Source organism: Myotis myotis, unplaced genomic scaffold (assembly GCF_014108235.1).
Source record: "Myotis myotis isolate mMyoMyo1 unplaced genomic scaffold, mMyoMyo1.p scaffold_m19_p_7, whole genome shotgun sequence".
In the NCBI taxonomy this organism is placed as follows: Eukaryota; Metazoa; Chordata; class Mammalia; order Chiroptera; family Vespertilionidae; genus Myotis; species Myotis myotis.
The window spans coordinates 10,601,168-10,624,061 of NW_023416379.1; the positions used below are offsets into that span (position 1 = coordinate 10,601,168).

At 41.5% G+C, this 22,894-nt stretch overlaps 1 protein-coding gene across 4 annotated transcripts in view; it reads right to left on the bottom strand.

Annotated features, from left to right (window-relative positions):
- Positions 1-22,894, bottom strand: part of UST (uronyl 2-sulfotransferase) — a 264,462-nt gene that overhangs the window by 154,463 nt on the left and 87,105 nt on the right. The gene's annotated exons all lie outside the window — the stretch shown is intronic.

Here is a 22,894-nt window from a genome sequence, read left to right on the forward strand (position 1 = left end):
CACCTGGCACTTAGTTGAGGGGTTTTATTCCCTCCCTAACTTCAGGGTAAAATCCCTACCTGGGGAAACAACCTTTCTCAGAGAGCTTGGTTAAAACACATAGTGCCAAGAAGGTGAGCAGACATATTAAGAACAGTATGCCATATATGCCAGGTCCCTTGAAACAGCAAGCATGGACCGGCTCCTGGCAAATTCCCTCTTTTTTATTTTTTAAAAGCAGGCATTAAAAAGAAAAACCCCAAATGCTCTCTTGTATCCATTTTAAGAGTAGGATTGGCACTTTCTGCTATTACCTGAGTCCTGATCTATCACCCCAGGGAGAACTTGCCAATCCTGCACTTTCCCAGGGTGGAAAGGCTGCAGTGGGGTTGAGGATAAGGCTCCTTGGGCCTACCTTCTCCCATGCCTTTACATTTACCTTTCCTTCCTCAGAAAAGCATGGACATACTTCTTGTATAAAACGTTCTGTCTGACTGGGAGTAACCTTAATTCCTCTGCTAGCAAGCATATGTGTTAAAAGATCAATACAGAGTCTTATTTCTTTAGACTCAGTATGGCACATCTTCTTAATCTAAAGATCAATACAGAGTCTTCTTTCTTTGGACTCAGTATGGCACATCTTCTCAATCTAAGTTCTGTACTATCCACCTTCTTACCCTACTTATCCTCTATAGGGGGGTCTGCAGTACCCTGGTGGAGTCCTATCCGTCCTGAGTGGGGGGGTTCTCAATGGGGGGGGGGGCTTACCTAGGGGAATCCTGTTCCAGGGGTTCCCAAAGGTGTGGACGGAGTCGGCGAAGACTATCCACCCTCTTCCTACGGTGGAGTCCTATCCATCCTGAGAGTGGGGCTTACCTAGGGGTCCCTGTTTGGGCGCCAGATGCCGGGGTCCAACCCCAGCAGGTCCAGGGGTCCCCAAAGGCATAGACGTAGTCAGCAAAGAAGGAAGGACACGGAGACAGCGTTCAGTTGATCAGCAGCCTAGCCAGGATCTCTAGCCAGGATCTCCAGCCAAGTTCTGGTCTGGATCTCCAGCGAAGTTCTGGTTAGGATCTCCAGCCAGGTTCTGTGTCCATGTTCTCTTGCTAGGTTCTCCAGCCAGGTTCTGTCCAGGTTCTCCAGCCAGGTTCAGTCACCAGGTTCTAGTCAGGTTCTCTTGCCAATTTCTGTAGTCAGGTTCAGTCCAGGATCTTTTGCCATGTTCTCTCGCTAGGTTCTGTCTCTAGGTTCTGAGGCCAGTTTCTGTCCAGGAACTTTTGCCATGTTCTCTCCAGCGAAGTTCTTCTGTCTCTAGAGAACGTTCTGTGTAGGTTCTGTGCCTCCTGGTTCTGTCTTCTCAGTTCTGTGTTCTAAGTTCTCAGTCCTGCTGTCTTTTTACAACTGTATTTATACCAGTTGATTCAATCCTATCAATCTCTATTACAAAGGTTAGGGCGTTTCTTATCTCCATTCCAGGGAGTAAAGATTATGTAGCTTAAGCATGACTGTTCATAGTTAAAGTGATTAGTTACCCACCTGGCACTTAGTTGAGGGGTTTTATTCCCTCCCTAACTTCAGGGTAAAATCCCTACCTGGGGAAACAACCTTTCTCAGAGAGCTTGGTTAAAACACATAGTGCCAAGAAGGTGAGCAGACATATTAAGAACAGTATGCCATATATGCCAGGTCCCTTGAAACAGCAAGCATGGACCGGCTCCTGGCAATATAGGGCTTTTTAGGACAGATTTCCCAGCCCTGTGCCCACACATTCTGATTCAGCAGCTCTGCGCACCTGCATTTCTAACAAGTTCCCAAGTGAGGCTGAGGTGGCAGGTCCTAGAACCACTGCACTGTTTCTCCACTTTGTCTTGATTGTCAATTTCCTTCATCTTTTCAGTCTAGCTTGCTTCCGAGCTCCTTTTGTCTTAGTATAATAGCCACTTGCTGGTTTGTGTGCTTTCAGAGTGCATGGTTACTGTTTCCTGATGAACAAAGACTCAGTGGGGTTAGGGCGGGAGCTAAAGGTTAGAGTTTCTTTAATATAGCAGGTACTCTGCTAGGTGTCTTACAGGTATTCATTCATGTAATTCAAGTACCATGAGTGGGTTGTAATTACCCCTGCTTATGGAGGAGAGAGCAGAGGCCTGGAGAAATCCAATGATTGGCTCATGGTCACACAGCTATTAAATTGCGAGAGGAGAGAAGACTTTTTTCCAGAGGTTGCTCGGTTATCTGCCTATCCAAAAAGCCTAGGGTGTTGACATCTCCGGCAACCTGGGTATGGCCAAGGTGCCCACCTGGCAACATGCTGAATCACTTGGGGGAGCCAATGATATGACCAGTATAACCAGAGACTCTTCTTCAAGAGGCAATACTTGTCGGTCCTGGGGAAATCATCTCCACGAGAAGTGAAGAAAACCAGACTCTCTCACAGAACAAACTATAAAAAATATGGTAAACACAAGAGTACTTAGAACAGTAGCACAGGGAATAAGGTAAATGTCCTCATTGGAGTAGATGAAAGATGATTTTTTAGGAAAGAGCGAAAGTGGCTGAAGAAATTGGAATAAAAAGAGGAAGCAGAGTTTAGGCCAAGGACAGTTCAAGTGGGGACATTTATCCAAACATAAATAAGTGGGCTTGGCCTGCGGGCCCTTTTCCGTCCTGAAGCATCATCCATCCCCTTTTCTATGTAGTCTTCTGATTTAACACCCACTTGATGTTAACAAGGACTGCACTCTCACTGGCCAGTTGGACGAGGTAAAGGGACAATGGCCTGCAATATCCATGCACAAGAAAGACATGGAAGCACAAACACCTGGCATGCTCGTGATTGCGTTATTTTTATGAAACTTTGAAATATGAATGTGATTTACTGTTTGTTAGCTCTTAATGATTGTGCTGCACTCCACTGGGAACATACACAAATAGGAAGTGAGACGTATGTCTGGCTTAACAAAGAGGAAGTACACAAAAGAATTCAGAAGAACAATCACCTGAGTCTAGAGCTGTGGTCGGCAAACTGCGGCTCGTGGCTCTTTGGCCCCTTGAGTGTGGCTTTTCCACAAAATACCACAAAATACCACGTGTGGGTGCGCATGTACAGTGCGATTGAAACTTCGTGGCCCATGCACAGAAGTCGGTATTTTGTGGAAGAGCCACACTCAAGGGGCCAAAGAGCTGCATGTGGTTCGCGAGCCACAGTTTGCCGACCACTGGTCTAGAGAGATATTCAGAACTGTCTCTACAAGGCATGGGTATAGCTGCAGAGGGTTCCCGTGTGCTCATCATGTAAGTGTGTCTTCCCAGGAGGGATGCAGAAATCCCAGCGTGCTCCAGCATGTTCTCCAGGTGTCAATCTCAAGCTCCAACAACTAATGTTTCTAAAACACTGAAAGTTTCCATAAGAACCAAAGTCCCTGAAACTCCTAAAAAGGACTGACCAAGCCTGACTGCTACCTCAAACTCCAGACGGGGGTCCCACTGACTCCTTAGCACCTCCTTCTTGATTGTCTACAGGCAACTCACCCTTTGACAGGCCAAGCAGAACTCTATATTTGTTTGGATTCCATCCCCCAATTTCTGCCTCCCCTGTTTTCCTTGTTGGGTTACAGGATACACCGTTTCTCCCATAGGCTCCAAAGTCCCAAGAGCCATCCTTGATTCATCTCCTTCCCTTAACCCGTACAATCCAGTTGCAAGTCCTATTGGCTCAGCCTTCACAATATTACTCAAATCTGATCACATTTCCCCAGGCCTTCTGGGCCATCCCAGAGAGCCCTTGGGTTTCTTCCATGATCTCTAATTTTTCTCCTATCCATACAGCAATCAGAGGGATCTTTTAACCTTATCAATCCGACCATGTTAGCCCTCTGTTTAAAATCTGTTTCTCCAAGAACAAAATAGTCAGCACCTTGTATGGTCTATAACCCTACATGACCTCAAGCCCTGCCTCCTACCACACCCGCCACCAGCCACAACAGCCTTCTCTCTGCTCCCAACACACCAACCTCTTGTGGGTCAGGGACCTTTTGAACTAGTTCTCTTCTCTGGAGAAAAAAAGCTCTTCCCCATTCCCTTCACTCAGGCTCAGCTCAAATATCCTCCCTCCCTTCCTCCCCCCTCCCTCTCACCCTAATAGAAGACTTCATTTCCTTCTGCGCAGAGAAAGGAACAGGGCTGACCAGTGTGGGCACTTGCACTGTGGACTCCATTGTTATCTCCACCAGCAGATCCCTGACCTCCCATCCAGTTATGTTCCTACATCTTCTTAGGACAGAGGCTCTAAATGCCTTTGCTTATAACAGATGTACAGAAAGGGAAAAGAAAAGATATCTGGATTTCTTAAGTTGGAAGCAGCAAATTTTTCTTTTCCTAGGGTATAACTGTATTATTATAATGTATTTACGTAGAGCTTTTCATCTTAGGATCTCACTTCAGCTTTCCTAGTACAAAGTAAACAAAACTGTCAGAATTTTCAAACCTGAAGCTAGTAGCTTTTTGTCTGTGGAGATCAAAGGGAACACTTATCACAAGCGCTTCCCTAAACATCAAAGAAGCTTCCTGCTGGTCTGTCTTACAGAGGATTCTACTGAGGGTGTCAAGTTTTGGGGAAAGAAGATCCCTCCAGCCTTTGAGCTTGGTGCTCCGTAGGAGGGCTCATGAAGGGTCTGGAGCCAGGATAAGGACAAGCACTCACCTATCACCCACCTCCACTGCTCTATGAATGTCCACTTCTGTGCCCAGTCTCTAATCCCAGGTCCTAGCACCCTGTGAGGCAGTACCTCTTATTTTTGGAGGCGCATCATTTCATTTCTTTCCAGAAAGTACCCACACTGGTCAGCCTCCTTTTCGTATCTCAAGTCCTTCCTTTTGGGATCAAGGATTACAGTATCTTGTGAAATCAGAAAAAAAGGAACAGTATACCACCACATGTTTCCCCTCCTACGATCGGTCAGTCTTTCAGAAGGGCCTGTTTCTAAACCGCCAAGAAATTGCTAGCTCAGGCCGGCATCGACCTAACCCTCTTGGAGAAGTCAGGTTTGTCCAGGCTGCTCAGGTGGGGGGAGGACACGCGTGATAGCTGATCAGACGTAACACTCCAGCCCTGCACACTATTCAGCCGGCCCACATCTGTACGTGGGTTAAAATGTATGGAGCTGTACACCAAAACCACTGCCAACAACGCACTCATGGTTTAATGGTATTAATGATGCCCTGACGAGAAGGCGAGTGATCTCAGACTTTGCAACCAGCTAAATCACAATCCATTCTAAATCTCACCCTACCCATCCAGCCCTTCATGATGGAGACCTCACATCCTTTCTCCCATAGACTCCAAAATCCAAGAGTCATCCTTGATTCATCTCCTTCCCTTAACCCATCCATATAATCCAGTTGCAAGTCCTGAAGGTGGTAAATATAACATGAGAGATCATGTGTGAATTTGCAAAGGGTTACAATTTGTGGACTTACTAGAGTGTTTACATATTCCAGAGTCATTGGCGGAGAGTATGTTATCAATGTCTACCGACTTCCACCATCACGTAAACTATTTGCTACAAATATGCATTTCAGGAAACTCATGTGAAGTCTGATACAGGAATTAGGAGGCCACAATTTGTGACTTGGCATCTGAAGATTCCTGACTGATTACCATAGTATACCTGGATCTCAGTTGGCAGGACTAAGGCATGCTAACCATGCAAGAACCATCAAAGTCTTGTGTGACAAGAGCAATAAAAAACCAGACATAATATATACCTACAAATACAGATTATATCTCACTTTTACAATAGAAAATATCCCCAAGAAGTATCATTCCACTCTGAATATATTGCTTTACCTCCTCAAAGTTTTCCATACACACATCTGTAAAAATGAAGTAAGTTCATAAGTTATTGTAAGGAGTTACCCCAGGGTATTTTCATTCCATGAAAAATAGTTAGAACTATACCTGCACATAATGAGCACCTGGTAAGCTCACTAGCAGTCTTAGTTGTACTCTGAGTAACAGCAGGGACAGTCTAAAACCCTACTTCGCTGCTTTTCATTCTCCACTCAGTAGTTTTCAACCCCTGATCCCCCTGCACATTCCACTTGCCTGCAATGATTTTAAGAAATGATACAGGGTCTCGCCTTAGTTGTCCTGATTTCATTATTCTGGGACAAGTCATTTGGCATTTGGTATTTTCTAAAGTTCTTCAGGTAATTCTAATGTCTAGCCAGGGCTGAGAATCACTGAGATACATAATACAAATTAGTGTATTTCCTAATTCAGGTCAAATCTCATTTTTTAGTAGTAAAAAGTAACAGACCTTATTCAAGCTGATCCTAATCACAGGTCACTTCCGTCATTTCTTATTGTACAACCGGAGTTCCAAATCAGAGGAGAACGCTGATGGAGCGCTAATGCTCGCAGAGGAGCTTCCAACCACAGAGGAGGCCGCCAGGCAGCTCTGGTTCACACCTGCTCCAGGGACATAACCAAACTGAAAAGGACTAAGGCTCATGGGCTGCCGAGAGTGGGCTGGCCCAAGGCACTCTGGGTTTACCCCTTAAACTACATGGGTTGCCCAAACCTTTCTGAGACTCCACAAATCCTTTCAAGAATAATTTTTAGACATTCTAGTTTCGGAATATATTTGCATTCTGTTGCACCCCTCTTGTTTCAAGGTAAAATGGGGAAGTAAAAGCATCCTCCTCCATCTGCCCAGAGTATCCCCAGACCCCAGTCAACTTAACCAGGGGATATTCTGTCAGTCCTTGGAGACATTTATATTTGATCCCTATGCACACTTTAAGGGCCCACAAGGATCAAAAAGGAAAAAGCCTCCAGAAAATTTGAAGCAAAGACACTGTCTGGTCCCAGCCCAGTGAGGCACCCCTTTTTCCAGGCAGTTTACCTGGAGTGGAGAGGAGATGGGGGGCCTGGTCAGCACATGTGAACCCAATAGAAACCAAAACAACTGGACAAAGAAGAAACTGCTAGAAGCACTGACATGAAGAAGGGCTGTTGGATAGAATTATCAGGGTATGTGAAATAGCAACAGTGGCTCTTATGTAAGAGGAGAGTAGAAAGGAGCTCAGGGGGATCATTTAGTGGATTCGGGAAGATATCACTAATAGCCATGACTGTCACTGATGATAAAGAACAGCCTAGGGTGATAGAGGAACTGCTGCAGGCTGCAGAACAAAAGACCTGTGCTCCAATTTCACTCCTACCCCTTCTGAGTTGAGTGACCTTGGAAATATAACCTAATTTTCCTGGAGCTTAATGTTCCCACTTGCAACACAACTACATTAATAGTAGCACCTAAGTGGTCAGGTGGTTATGAAAATGAAACAAGACACTTAGCACAGTGCCTGCCTGGCATATAGTAAGTGCTCAATGAATGGTAGCTATTTCCTCATCTTACATTACCCAATATTATCACTTATATTTAATTTAACAATTTTCTTTCTTATTGAGGAAATCAAAGAGAATCCTGAGTCCTGGGGAGCAGTTTATTGTTTTAAGGATGAATATTAATATAAAGTAAGTATTTGTCATTATCTATTATTTTCCGATACTGGCTTGATATGCCTTCAAAAATATCCAATTTCCCCCCAAATTGTTTGAAATACCTTTAACAACGTGCAAATGAAGTTAGAGAACCTTCAGGGGATATAATTTATTCGTGACTCTTAAGTCTTGCATTAGCAGATTTATTTTTGTCTGAATTGGTCCCTGAAGAACAAAAATGTTTTAATTCCTATTCCTCTTATAGAAAACATAATATGCATTAGTGTCAACGTCAAAAAAGCCACCTCTACACTGTGCCAATTTTGATCAAACATCAGCAGTTCCTTTACAAAGTCTTTCTTCCACGGGCCCTTTTAAAATCATAATCATGAGCAATTGAAATGCTTTTCTCTTTGACTCAGAAGCAGACATTTCACACAGGATTCTGGTTACCTACAGCAGGATCCTATGGCTGCATCTCCCCTTCCCACCCCCTGTGGAGTCTGGGCCTCTGATAAGACCCTGTTAATGAAGGAGTCACTGTTGAAGGCAACACTGAAACTCCAGCTTAGTCGTTGCCAAAAAATTATGCTAATGCCCCCCTTTCCACCGTTAACCATGGGTTACATTTCTCTAAGAGGCAGCTGTCAGCACACACCAGCCGTGGTTAACAATGAGGAGTTTGTATGCTGAGTAAACATCTCCAATTGCCCCAGTTCTTATAATTAACGCAGCCCCCAAAGACACTGTAATGGAGGAAAATTGCTTGCACAGCTTTATTTAAGCTTTAATAAAATTATTTTCCACTGAATTCAAACCAATGGCTCTATGAACTATCAATACTTAAGTATATTTACTAAAATACCTTTAAAAATACCTCGAATAACCACCCAATCAATTAACAAAGGCAAAAATGTCTGGAAAATACTTTCTTGATCTTAAATGATAAAAATGAGCATACCAGACACTGAAAAAAAAAAAAAGCAAATTAAACTGTTATCAATTATGATTTAGAAAGCAGCTTCCATTTGTAATAAATTTTAAAAGCAAATTAATGCTTCTTTCTTTGTATGTCTGGTTAAAAAATACTGCCTTTTCTATAATACATCTTTTTCTTTCATTAAATCTGAATATACATTTAGGATGTCAAGGGTACATTTGTAGAAGAAAATTATTTTTGGAATCAAATGATCAGTGAACTACTGCTATAATAAAAACCTAAATATAAATAAGAGTTATTGCCAAATTAGCTCAGGAATTCATTGCAATCATATTATATGATCTCAAGCAGATAGGAATGGAGTATCAAACAGACATGGAATCCCTTGAGTTTCCGTTTCAATCCAGTAGATTTTCCCTCCCAGAAAAATTACTACAGTCAACTGACCCCTCCTGTGTAACTGTAACACACCCATTAACAGAGCAGCACCAGCCCTGCACACCTCAAGCTCTAACCAGACACCAGGTAAGTCCTCTTCTTCTACCAGGATCTACCACCATGTAGCCATCATGAGAATTGATACATTCAAGCACATGCTTATGGCATGAAGCCAGTATGGGCCATACCTAATCATACACCTACACCACACACACCCACCCCATATGATTTCAGAAAAGGAAAATAACTACAGATATCATATAGTCCAACCCCTCAACTTATGAAGGAAATAACTAATCCAAAGAGAAATCGACACACATGGCAGGTTAGCATAAGAGGTTAAGAATAGACCAGGTGACTGGTGCTCATTCCACAACAAAACAGTCTTATTGCATGCCATTTTTTACCCTAAATGGTATTTTCAAGCTTGATCACATAATTTACTCTGCAAACTTGAATTAGGATGACTTTGGGCTATTCTGACATAACCAAATTATTTCTCTAAGGATAAAGATATATCATTGAGAGAATTTTGAAAGAAAATATGCTTCCAACATTGATGAGAAGTCCCAAAGAGAATAATTTAAATGCCCTGTCAGTGGCTACAGGGCACTCACAATCTCTGAAGGCTAATGCACTAACTTCGATGTTCAAGTTTTAGCATGTTTTATTGAAATGTAATTCATTTGAATATCAACTTCCACAAGTGAATCAAACACATATGAGACCTGGGCCTGTGCAAAAATGTGAGATGCACCCTTGTAATGGAGTCAGGCACAGCAACATTCAGGGGGTGTCTCCCAGGTGTGTCTTGAAGAAAAGAGGGGTAGGTGTCCCTGACCAGGGTACCCAGTGCCTGGGATGCAGTACTTGGAGGTGGGCAGGATATCTGCATATCCCTGCAGAATGGCAAGTTTAAGTTAAGGATATCCCTATGATCTTGAAATCAAGATCAGAAGATGAAGTCTCATTTAGGAGGCAAAGGGAAGTTTGTGCAAAGCCAAGGGCTCCAGGGCACAACTGAGATAAGCTTACATGTGTATGGAGTTCCAAAGTTCCCTTGCACCATCTCAGCAGCACCTCCATCAACCCTGAAAGACCAACATGGCAGGAAGGAAGCTGATCCCCCCTCCACACCACCTCTGGGCTCTCTACAACAGTGGGCAGATTGGTGGGTTTCCTGTGGCCACCATGTGTGCCGAAACATCAGTCACCAATGTGAGCCTGGAAGAAGGCTAAACCCATGGTCAGCAAACTGCGGCTCATGAGCCACATGCGGCTCTTTGGCCCCTTGAGTGTGGCTCTTCCTAAGCCTTAGGAGTACCCTAATTAAGTTAATAACAATGTACCTACCTATACAGTTTAAGTTTAAAAAATTTGGCTCTCAAAAGAAATTTCAATCGTTGTACTATTGATATTTGGCTCTGTTGACTAATGCCTTTGCCGACCACTGGAAACCAAAAATCTGTTGAAAGAAATCTGTGAGAACCCAGTGAGGAAACCCCATAGGAAAGCCATCAGCGGGTCCTGGTGATGTTCTAGGAGTGAAATAACTCTTGCTGGGTTACAGATCACTACTTGCTTGAAGTTTGGTGTCCAAGCAAACATATATTTTAATGGATTAAAAAAGACTTTGTGTTTCTAGCTCTGCCTCCTACTTGATGGGTTTTCTGGGCCATGGCCCGAGGCCACTGATAAATGAGCATCTGTGTCTTCTACATTCTAAATGCAACAGTAGTATGATTGACACAGAAACGACTTGTCACTTGCCAATTCTTTTAATGCTTTAGGGAAGTGAGAGGAACAAACATTCTACGGGGCATTTCTAGTAAACTGCACTAATGATATGCATGTGAACAAGACTGCTGAAGAGCTGCTCATAAATGCCGATGCTGATTGGGAAAGTGTGTGGGTGAAATGGTTTGCTAGCAAAGTCGGTCTCATGCAAATGTGCTGAGGCACAGCTGTCCCATCTGGGGTGACACTTTCATGTAAAACTTTCAAGTCACTCAAGGAAGTGATCTTAGTTTCTTCCTCATTAGGTCTTCACATGTAAAAGAGGATTTTTAATAGAGCAGCAGAAGTTATTGAATCATTCAGAACAGTAATCCCCACAAAATTAACTAGCAAGCTATCACATGAGCCTGACGGTACCTATTTAAAAAAAGTGAGTTTCAAAATTTTCAATCTCTCTTTTTTTAAATCATCTCTCTAGTTCTATTTTGTATCAGATTTAATAGGAGTAAGGCAAGATTTTGTGGTTTGTAGAACTATAATATTGGAAGATAAAAAAGGATTCTCATACATCTATATGTTATTCTGTAGGCACAGGTAAACATACCACTCAACCGGGAAAAAAAAAAAAAAGGGCCAAACAAATAGATGCCTAAAAATCATAAATTCCTTGCCAAAATGAGCTGAGGTCCAGGGGAAAGAATGTAGGAGAGAAAAAAAAATGTGGGCTTTGCAGTGAAATCCATTTACTGGGTGTAACCTTGGGCAAGGTCTTAGTTTCTGGGTTTTGGTTTTCCCATAGGTAAAACAGAAAGAATAAGACTTACCTTTTAGGGCTGGGGAGATTCAAATTACCACTTATTAATTGCCTGGCACGCATACAATAAAGCATAGCTGTTATGATTATATTTAAAATAGACCTAATTTAAAGACATGGAATGTTAAATAAAACCCCTTCTGAGTAATCACATACATAAACATCAGCCCCAGCACTGAAATATGCATCCCTCATTATGCACTAGAATGGCCTGTCACCACCTTCCTCCGTCTTTTTCAGGATTTATGATGGGAGGTTATACCTAGGCATGAATGCAATGCAATTTTTAAAACCCTGGCAGGATTTAGGTATTCCTATGCTTGTATTATTATTCTAAAAGATAAAGTGTGCTGGAGGTCATACTAGTAAATACTCTTGAGCACATAGTGGATCCATTTCTTTTCTAGCGAAGTCTTAATCGTGCCTCCCAACAAAATGAGTTGGGAAGTATGCTTCCTTACACCCAGCAAGAGGAATCCTTTGTAAAATCTTAGAATTCATCACACAACTGGATATACTAATGGCCTTTCAAAGTCACAGAGAGCCACTTTTCTGACCCATTGAAGCACTGAGTCTGAGGGCAGAGGCAGACAGCAGACCTGAGAGCAAAGGCATAGCTCTGCCAGAAGAAAATCGGACAGATTTCATCTTTGCATTAAAGCAGAGAGCTAGTTTCTGGTCTGTTTACTTGTGAATTCCAAATATATTCAAGTCTACTTAATGTCAGCTTGCCTGTTGGAGAATGCTTCTTTTCTTTTTTTTAAATATATTGTATTGATTTTTTACAGAGAGGAAGGGAGAGAGATAGAGAGTTAGAAACATCGATGAGAGAGAAACATCCATCAGCTGCCTCCTGCACATCTCCTACTGGGGATATGCCCGCAACCCAGGTACATGCCCTTGACCGGGATCGAACCTGGGACCTTTCAGTCCGCAGGCCGACGCTCTATCCACTGAGCCAAACCGGTTTCGGCGAGAATGCTTCTTAATAAAATAATTTTCTCCAACAGCAGAAAACAGCAATCAAATAAATGAATCTAGGCTAACCCCAAATAACTTAATGGTCATGATACAGAGGGAGCATCAGCTCATCAAAGACAGAACTTTCAGTCTAAGGAGTCATCTGAAGTGGCATTGGTCTCAGAGCCGCGTCCTCTGAGAGGCGGTGGCAAAGTCACAATGACCAGCCACAGCTGAAACTGTAAAGAAGATTCTTTCACTGGATGGAAGGAAACGCATGGCGACCTCCAGACCTCCCTCCCAACTCTCAGATTCCCTGAAGGCCCCTGATGGCAGCAACAGCAAATGAAACTGCTCATCTTTGAGAGTTGCTTTACTTGTCACGTAGATCTCAATCACATAAATTAGTGTGTACTAGTATGTATAAAAAAATAGATATCTATGATATCAAGGAGTCATTTTAACTTGGTGATGCTCTTTTTAGCACAGTACTTAATATATGAAATGGTCTTAAAATGTAGATTTATTAAAAATATATTAATATTATATATAAATACATAAATATAAAAATATATTTATATTTTAAAATACATATAAGGTTGAACCATATAGCATATATATGTGTGTATATATATATATATATATATGTCATATATACATATTCAACCCTGCCTTAAAGAAAGGCAGGAATGGGAAGGAAGGGAAAGCTGGTTAAAGGAAAATGTTCTGTTCTGTCAGGAACAACTTTATGGCAGCCAAAGGATGTAAGTGTTATAGATTTTTCTCTATTGTGAGTGCCAGGCAAACACATCCTGATTTATGCCACTGAAGTGGTAGGAACTAGAGCTGCATGAAGATGAGGCAGGCTAATGTGAAGACATGGGATGGAAGTTAGATTTGAGTAGAGGAGGATTGAAGGGTTCTTGTTAATGACTTTGTAGCTAAGGGTCTACAAGAGAAGCCACAGACCCACCAAAAGGTGCTCAAGACTCTGCTTGGTCTAGAGACCGTAAACACGTCCAATTCAAACAAAGCCATTGCAAAGCTTCAAAGAAAAAATCATGCTCTGTGAGGGCTGTGAAAAGATAAATCACAGGAGGGCATGCGACGGCGTTTATATGTAGGCGAGAATAATTGAAGAAACCACTCGGCAATGAAGAAAATATATTTCGTGATGGTGCAAAGAGGCACCGGAGCAAAAATAACTTGTAAGGATTATAAAAACAATAATGTGGGTTTATAAATAAGATGAGAAATTGAATATGCTAATGAAATCGTGACAGTGGAAGGCAGAAATAGAAAACTAGGTTATACTACCTAATAGAAATGTGAAGCAGTGCAAAATAGATTTTTTGGTAGGAACCCTTGATCCTTTCCTGCAATATAGAAAAATAGAGAAGGAAATGAATATCTGTTGCATGCCAAGCATGAATCGTGCATTGGGCAGATCATTACATGCAGCTCTCTCTTCAGTCTTCAGGCAGGTATTTTCTCATGTTGTACTTGAGGAACAATCTCTCAGAGAGGACAAAAACTTACTTGAGAACGGACAGCTAGCCACCAGAAGGGCCAGGACAGGCGTGGAACAGTCCACTTCCAGAGCCCACTGCAGGCTTGCCTTAGCACTCAGACCCCATCCCTCTGCCTGCAGAACACCAGGGATTTAATAAATTCAAGGATTTTTGAAAAGTCTTTCAAATCAGTGAAAGATGTAAGGTATGGGGGCTTTTCATAGGTTTTTAAAAGTATATTATTTTATTTTTTAGTTAATACATAAAATAATCAATTTTGTCATGGGACAAAGGGAAGAATTTTAAAACTCTCTCTGTGTGCCACACATATTCTAAAGTTGCGTAAATAATGCCACATAAAGCTGTACATATATGCACGTGGTCTTTGTCTAGGAGAGATCATTTGTTTCAATGGAAAAGACTCATTCTATTTTTAAGTAAGTTCCATGCATATCCCCAAAAACATTTAAGTCAAGTTTACAAGACATTTAAGACAAGTTAAAAAGGATAGTTTTTGTTTTTTCCTCACTTAAAGTGTTATTACCACTTTTCACCTAACCAAATTTCAGCTACTCCAATCCCATCTTACTTTCAAAACTCAGCTACACTCACTTATCTCCTCTTTGAATTTCCACTATGAGAGAGAGAGAGGGAGAGAGATGAAAAAATATAACTTCATATAATATATGTATATATGTTTATATCTTTATAAAATTATATTTATATTTTATAAAACATATTTACATTTTTATAAATATGTTTATGTTTTATAAAATATATTTATACTTTTATAAATGTATATTTATGTTTTATAAATATATATTTCATAGTATTATAAATATATATTTTATATTTATGAATATACATTTATATTTTATGAATATATATTTCTATTTTATGAATATATACTTATGTTTTATGAATATATATTTTATGGATGTATATTTATAAATATGTATTTATATTTTATGAATATATATTTATATTTTATGTATATATTTATATTTTATGAATATATATTTATAGAAATATAAATATATATTTTAAAGAGTTTCCCCCAACAAGGAGAGAAGGGTCCGCACTAGCCCTGGACAGTAACCAAATCTGATTGCTGCATGGTCCATTTTGCTTCAGCATGGATCCAGCTGGTCTAAAAATGAAGTGTTTCTCTTTATTTACATTCGCTATACTAAAAGTAAACAACTTCCTCTAAAAAGTTAAAAAAAGAGCTGACTCGTCCCTGCTGTACCTCTGATCACAGAATTAAACACCATACTGAACATTCAGTGCTTGATTCATAAACATGGAGAGTCGAGTCGCTCCTAAGCTTCTATACCCCAACCCCCAACGCCAAAGGGCACTTGAGAGACAATTTCAAAAGTAGACCGTTTAGTTACTCTTCTCCAGGGGTCATTCTGAGCACCGATTCCAATCACTAATATAACAAAAGTCACCTAAATATCAGCAGATCAGGCTGTCTTTTGAGCCACATTCCTCTAACAGCAATCATCCTTGAATGAACCACACCAAACAGACTCATCCAAGTACTGTATGTACCACCTGTACTTGACCAAGACATCCAAATGACATTTACAGTAGAGGCCAAATTAATTGGTAAAGGTTTCAAGCCAACAGAATGTTCAAATCATGACCACTTCTTAATCTAAATATTACAACGTATAAAGTAGCATTTTTTTTTTTACTTAGCTTATCTAGCCTTTAAATCTGTTATGAATACAACCATGATATATACAATGCAAACCGATTTATAAATATTTTCATTAGCACTTATGGAGCAAACACACATCAGCCCTTTGGAGCACTGTGTGCTGAGCGGAAAACAAGAGAAGACGTAGGGAAAACTGGCCCATGTCGCTGTCCAGTCAACTGGCCTCTAGAACATCCTACTGTCAAGTTACAACCCTTTCCTCTGCTGTGGCTATGGATTGGGAAAGTTTGGGAAGCAGGCGAGGCTCAATACCCATTACTGCATCAATACTAACACTCCCACCGATGGTTGCAGTGTTTTCAGGGTCTCAGAAGTCAGTGCGTGAGTTTGCTTTACACACAACCTCGGCATCACTCACACACGCACTGCCCTACAAGGGCCACATGCGGACCGAATGCACCACTGGGGCACTATGAGATTGCTTTACACAACACCACTCCGTCATGTGGCGGCCAGGAAGCTCTACTCTTTGCAATCAATATTTTCCATTTTTACCCAGGTTCTGGATTCTCGTCTGGTGAGTATCCTTGTCCGCTGACAGCATAACCACCACCCTGTGGTTTCTCAACCACTAGTCTCTCAGGCCTGAATCAGACAGAAAAATAAACAAAGGTAGAGAAGCCTTGCTATGCTTCTTCCTCTTAAAACATCTGGGAAATTTTGTAGGAGGTAAGAGCCCTTCAAGGACACCTGGACTCTGGATCTGGCTTCACCGTTAACAAGCTGTGTAATGTTGGTCAGGCCACTTAGCATCACCGAGTCTCCGTTTCCTCATAACCTGAAGTCCTGGTGTAAACACTGTGCTATGAGCTCTGTACTTCTGCACCTGCCCATAGCTCTAATTGTACTGACCAAGCTGTGTTGATTGATGGACTACATTCAGAGGAAGGATTAGAGGTCTATGTTGGCAGAGCTTATAGTGGAAGTAATACTTAAGCCTTGCCTTAAGGGTAGACAGGATTCAGCTCGAGGCTCGGGTGTGATAAAGGGAAGGGCATTTACAACAGGGGAACAGCATAGGCAATCAAGAATCACATTGGCCCATATATGTGGGCTTGGGGGTGGGGTGGGGGGATACTGAGCACACAGAGGCAGATAAAATCGTAAAGGGAAGATGAACGCATAATAGTATCTGCAGCTCTTCCATGAGCATTTGTACAACCTGTCATGGAGCTTGTGGGTGAAAGTTTACACTTCAAGCCAAGTACACTGGATGTGTTTGCCAATTTCAAGATGTTTTTACCTGAGCTCCATATAAAACTGACCAAAAACCCCTCAAAACAAAGGATAACATACTACTACACAGACATTCCCTCCTTCTCTCTCTCTCTCTCTCTCTCTCTCTCTCTCTCTCTCTCTCTCTCTCTATATATATATATATATATATATATATATATACTTGGAACAACTTAGTTATAAGAAATCACTCATTATAAAATTTTACCTCTGGGGATCAAAAAAGGAGGAAAGGATAAAATCAGGGGTTGAACTCAGTAATGCAGTTTAGATTCCAATTCCCAATCAGCTCTGGTATGAAGACCGACCTGAAATGGAACTTAGGGCAAGTTTGTACTCATCACTCTTCTATTTCAGTCAGTGCTCCTGATCAAGTCCGACAGCTTGCGCACAAACACCTGATTTACCTAGATAATCTCTGATAGTGTACAAGAGATTATATGGGAGGCCCAACCCCCCAGCTCTAGCCCCATCTCTTAAAGAAGTAACTATGCCTTAATCACTGGCATGTATTGACTAAAGCAAAAGCTACTGTTAAGGACACTATATGAATAGGACCTTGCATGTCCATCTCAGCTGTAGCTGCTTCCTATGAATAAGAACTTAGTTTATTTGTACCATGACTGCACAACCCTATGCTAATGCCTTTGGTTCTGTTTTTGTTTCCTGTTTAGCATGCATCATTTCTGTGCATGTTTACCATATTTACTTTATATAATATTAATTTACTTTATATAAAGAACTTTCTCAAAGGTGTAAGTAATTGGCCTAGGTTGCAGAAAGTTGGATTTTTTTTCCTTAAATACAAAGGGAGAAACATGACCCCTGTCAAATGACAATTTTTGTCAGGTCCAAGTGTCGCCCTAGTCACTGTCAGGTCTAGGGTACAGGAGTCACTCAATGCAACTTGTATTTTCTAAGTCTCCAGTGAGACCATGGGGTTCAACCAAGGCACACCCCTTGCTCAGCTTTCTAGCTAATCTCACTGTCCTTAAGAGTCAACTTTTCTCCTGAATAGGACCACGAGTGAGCAAAATTCAGGTAAAAAAATAGAGATTTCTACCTGTGTGTATGTGCTTTAAGAAATGACATTTGCCTCTGCCAAATTGCTTCCACATACAAGTCCCCACCTGCCTTGGATTCCTCTTCACTCCCTCTTCACTCTCAGATTCCATGCCTCAACTTGGAAAACTGCCATTTAATTTCCTTAGTTACTTGGCTCTCAGACTCCAAATTTACCCTCTCCATGTGAGCAGACCCTTCCAGAAGGTGGCACACTCCTTCTCTCCTGCTTGTCCCTGCTTGTCTTCCCCACTGACCTTCACAAGAAGTGGTACCCTTTGGCTAGGATGGTCTTTGGCTGCCTTCAGGTCATGAATTCCTCCCCTGTGAAAACCTGAGTGCTCTGGGATTCAAAGCAAATTGTTTGAACCCCATGAAAGAAGATAAGGAACAAATCTGTGGCAAGGCGGGTAGGTTGTAAAAGAGCCACTCCTCTAAGCACACTGCCAAAATCTTGAAAGGCCACTAAAGGAGAATTGTCACTGGAGTGAGTAATTGATGTCATCACAATGCCAAACTTTCAGCAGCAGAGGCTACTAAAATGCTTTTCTACCTTTAATTTCTACCCTCGCCACCCAAGTGCTGCCCATTACACTGTGATCTATAGCATCCACATATCAGCATCATTAATCAGGAGCCAGGGCCTTTTATGTCGCACCACCCTCGCTCCTTCTCTGCCCTAATACTTCTGTTCTAATGCAACATTTGTCTAAAATTTCATTACACTGCCTTCTCCCAAAGCAAGGTGATATTGAAATGAAGATTTGACCCTCAGTGAATAACCTTTTCCTGAAATAAAACATGAAGACAAAACCAGTGTCATAACTAACACATTAGATGGCATACCGCAGCCCTAAGAGCACAGGTAACTGAAGAAAAGCACACTCAGACCAAGTGTAATTCTCAGTTCTGCAACTGGAGAAGAGAAAGAGTAACAATCTCTGGGAGGAAATAGAATTGTCTTTTTGTAAATGGGTAGTTTATTGTCTTGAAATAGATCGGTCAAGTTCCTCCCCAGCCACACATTCCCAGTCATGCCCACCCTCGATGTTCATGCAGAGCCCAAGCCCATGCCTCAGCTCCAAAATCCCACAGGACGGACTCAGGGTACAGAACAGTTCTGGGGTCCAGGCCAGGTGGCGGCCCAGCGACCGGACTTGGAATGCCCAGTGCAGTGTTTCCAAGTCATATTTCTATATTCCAGTCAAAATGATCTTATCCTGAAAACCACAAGTGTGCCTTTGTCTCAAAAAAATATTTTGTGTGTGTTTGATCAATCACCTGCCATAAGTTATCAGATTTAATCATGTCTGATGTGTGTTAGGGAATAAAGAAAGAAGTCCGTTACATGATGCCAAAGTTGTGCATTTTTGTCCTTATGTATCTAGCAGAGTAGAAGTCTTTTCAAATGTCACACCAAGGTTTCACGCATGCATAGGATGGGGAGTGGGAAGTGGTAGCGGTATGCAGCAGTCCCCTACTAAAGGACAAATGCCTTTGAGAAGATCAATATCCTCATTCATTCAACAGATATTTGCTGAAATTGTGTGGCAGGCCCTAGGTGATGTGTTTCTGATCCTAACAGACCACCTGCCTGGTAAAAGATGGAGCCAGGTTGCAGGCAGTTGTAACCAGGTGTGAGGCGTGGAAGAATAACAAAATGAAAAAGAAAAGAAAAAAAGAGGAAGAATGGAAAAGCACAGACAAGGAATAACCAACTCAGGCTTGGAGGGGTCAATGGAGGTTTCCTGGGGAAAGTGCTATCTGTGGTCTAATGAGAAAGATAAATAAGTTGTTTCCATAGCTTGGCTATTATAAATAATGCTGTAATAAGTATACGGGTGCATGTATCTTTTTGAATTCGTGTTTTGGATTTCTTTGGATAAATACCCAGAAGTGGGCTTGCTGGGTCATAGTTCGATTTTTAATTTTTTGAGGAACTTTTAATTTTTCATAGTGGCTGCACCAATTTACAGTCCCACCAACAGTGCCTGAGGGTTCCCTTTTCTCCATGTCCTCACCAACACTTGGTTGCTGATTTAGTGATGATAGCCATGACGTTATTCTGACAAGTATCAGTTCATATTTCATTGTGATAACGATAGACTTATTGGGGTGATCACTTATATATGTTATATGTAAATGTCTAATCACTATGTTGTACACCTGAACAAACATAATATCGTATGTCAACTGTAATGAAAAAAATTTGTAAGTAACCATTTTTCAGAAAAAAAAAATATGGTAAAAAGAATTAAAAGGTAAAAAGGGGATCTGTGAGAGAGAAGCACGTTCAAGGCAAAGGGAACAGAGTTCACTCGGTGGCTTACATACCCGGGAAGCAATCTGCTTCCAAGCTCTCTATGTTATACTATTTCCTCATACAAATGGATGAAGAAAAATGCATTTGGTTTACACAGTGATACACAGTAATTTCTGTCTCAGTAGAATCCCGGGTTGAAAAGCAATAACTGTGAGAATAGGAGCCTCTGGAACATAAACAAGACAAGGCTCTTTTCCTGAACCCTAATAGCTCAAACATACATTCGGATCTGGGACACGCACCCCAGGCCCTGGCAGCAGGAGGGGAAACAAGAGATTAGCATTTAACCAACAAACACGTGTTTTTAATAGATTCAGTGTAATTTATCTATTTACACGGACTGTCACTTCTTCCCAAAGGAAAACTCAGTGGGCTCTGTCCACGTTTGTTTCTAAACATCTTAAACGCAACGGTCCAGACTCTGCTTTGCTTTAGGTCCTGTCCTAATTACAACACTGGCATTTATCACAGACTCCTAACATGAGTGCAGTTAAAAACATCCCTTCTGGAGAGAGATGAAAGAATCTAGTTGCTGGTTGGCTCGATCCCTGTTGCTGATAATTAAACCACTACCAGCCATCGTCCTAGGATTCCTTGCATCTTTTTTTACTCTTTTTACAAGAGTAAAAAATCATCGTTGCAAACATTTCCCAGCCCCATGCAGCGTGTGGCCCCTAAACAGCCAGCCAGTGAGCTGGAGGGTTCCTCCTGGCTTCCTGCATGCCCTTCCTCCTCCCCATGTACACAGGAAGTTGTCAGAGATTTAGGAAAGTCTGCACATGACCAGCTGTTCTGATCATTCTCTGCTGTCTCCTCACCCCAAGAAAGCCTAGTCACAGCAGCCTTCTTATGCTTACTGACTAGAGTGGTGATTTGTATCAACACCCATTGACTGCAAAAGACTCCACACACCTTGCTGGGTGGAAATTTACCAGCAGTGTTTCTAGTATGGTTACTAGTAAATCTTCATACAATTATGTATGTATTATGTAGGTACAGGTGCATAGAGATTTGCATATATATGCATAGTTTTATGTATAAAGGCTATAAGTAAATAAATATGTACATGTGTATAATAACAAATATTTTATAGGCTGTTGTTGTTTTTTAATAAAGTAAACCAGGGTAATCTGAGGGGGCATCTAGCTAGACCATTCCCAGACTGCATTTCAGGGACAGTGGTGCTGAATGTCCAGGACAGTCGCTGTTTGTTGCTTGTGATGTCAGGAGGAGTTAGCCCAGCTTCAGCAGGTCCACACAGGCAGGTGGACTCTTCCTACGTGCTCACTTCCCTCACTGCCCTCACCCCTATCAAGTCCTCCAAGCAAGGGCTGAAGGTCTAAGTTGAAGATATAAATATACTATTTTCCATGCCTTTGAAATGATTATTTCTTATACTCAAGGAAGGAGATTATGCAACCTAGTAAGGAGATGAATTTTCAAAAAAAAATTGTTTAAAACTCTGATGCCTGCTTTTCTCCAAGGTATGTGGCCTTCAGTTTCTCAAAGGTTTCTAAACTATTAAAGGGTTATGATAATAATGGGCATTTTAGTTTCGTATGACCCTTAGGTTTGTCCTGTGTTTGGTCTGGGCCAATCATCCTATTCCAGATAAGCAAACTCATTGCCAAAACATTTGGCTTCCCACACTTGGATTACAGGGTCACTCTGCCAATCTTTCTACTTCTTTAATCCATGGCAAATTTCAGACCAGAAGCTCTGTCCAATAGCAGATCATAGAAAAGACTCAATTCATCTACACTGAATGAACCTACTGAGAAGTATGTAGTCAGAAATCACTCCATGCTTTCCTGTCAATCTTCTGTACCAGTGGAAATTAACAGCAGAGAATTTCTCCAGAATAGTATCTCTGTGTTGGGGTAAAGTTGGAGCCTTTGAAACTATTCATTAGAACAGTAAAAAATTTAATACCCTCTTTGGGTCAAAACAACCATTTTCCTTATAATATCTAATTTTCCATTTTTTTAAAGAAATTTTAATTGACCCTTTGTGGCAGACAGACACTAAGATGGCCTCCCAATTATCCCCACCTCTTGGTACTCACATCCTTGTGTAGTCCTCAATCTTTGAATGTGAATGGGATCTGGGACTTGCTTCTAACCATAGAATATTGCAAAGGTGAAAGATATCACTGCCGTTATTATGTCCCATCAAATTCTAACATCATCTTGCTTGGAGATACTCCCTTGCTGGCTTTGAAGAAGCAAACAGCCATGTCAGGGAGGACCACATAGCACAGAACCATGGGTGACCTGTGTCAACAACTAGCGAGAATCGGAGGTCCTTAGTCCAACAACCCACAGGAGCCTGAATCCTACCAATAACCATGTGAGCTTGAAGTGAAACCCCAGCCAACACCTTGATTACAGCCTTGTGAGCCAGAAGACCCGGTTAAGCCATGCCCAGACTCCTGATCACAGACACTGAGTGATAGTAAACATGCATTGTCGTAAGCTGCTAAGTTTGCTGTCCTATTGTTATGCAGCAATAGATAACTAAAACATCATCTTAAAAGACAATAGGTCAGAGGTTGACACCTGTGTTTTCAATGACATCCAAGTGGACTTCCCAGGTCACATAGTCCTGTTGCTGAAGCATAGCCTCCCAGCAAATAGTGGGACTCACCAGGCCACCATGCTC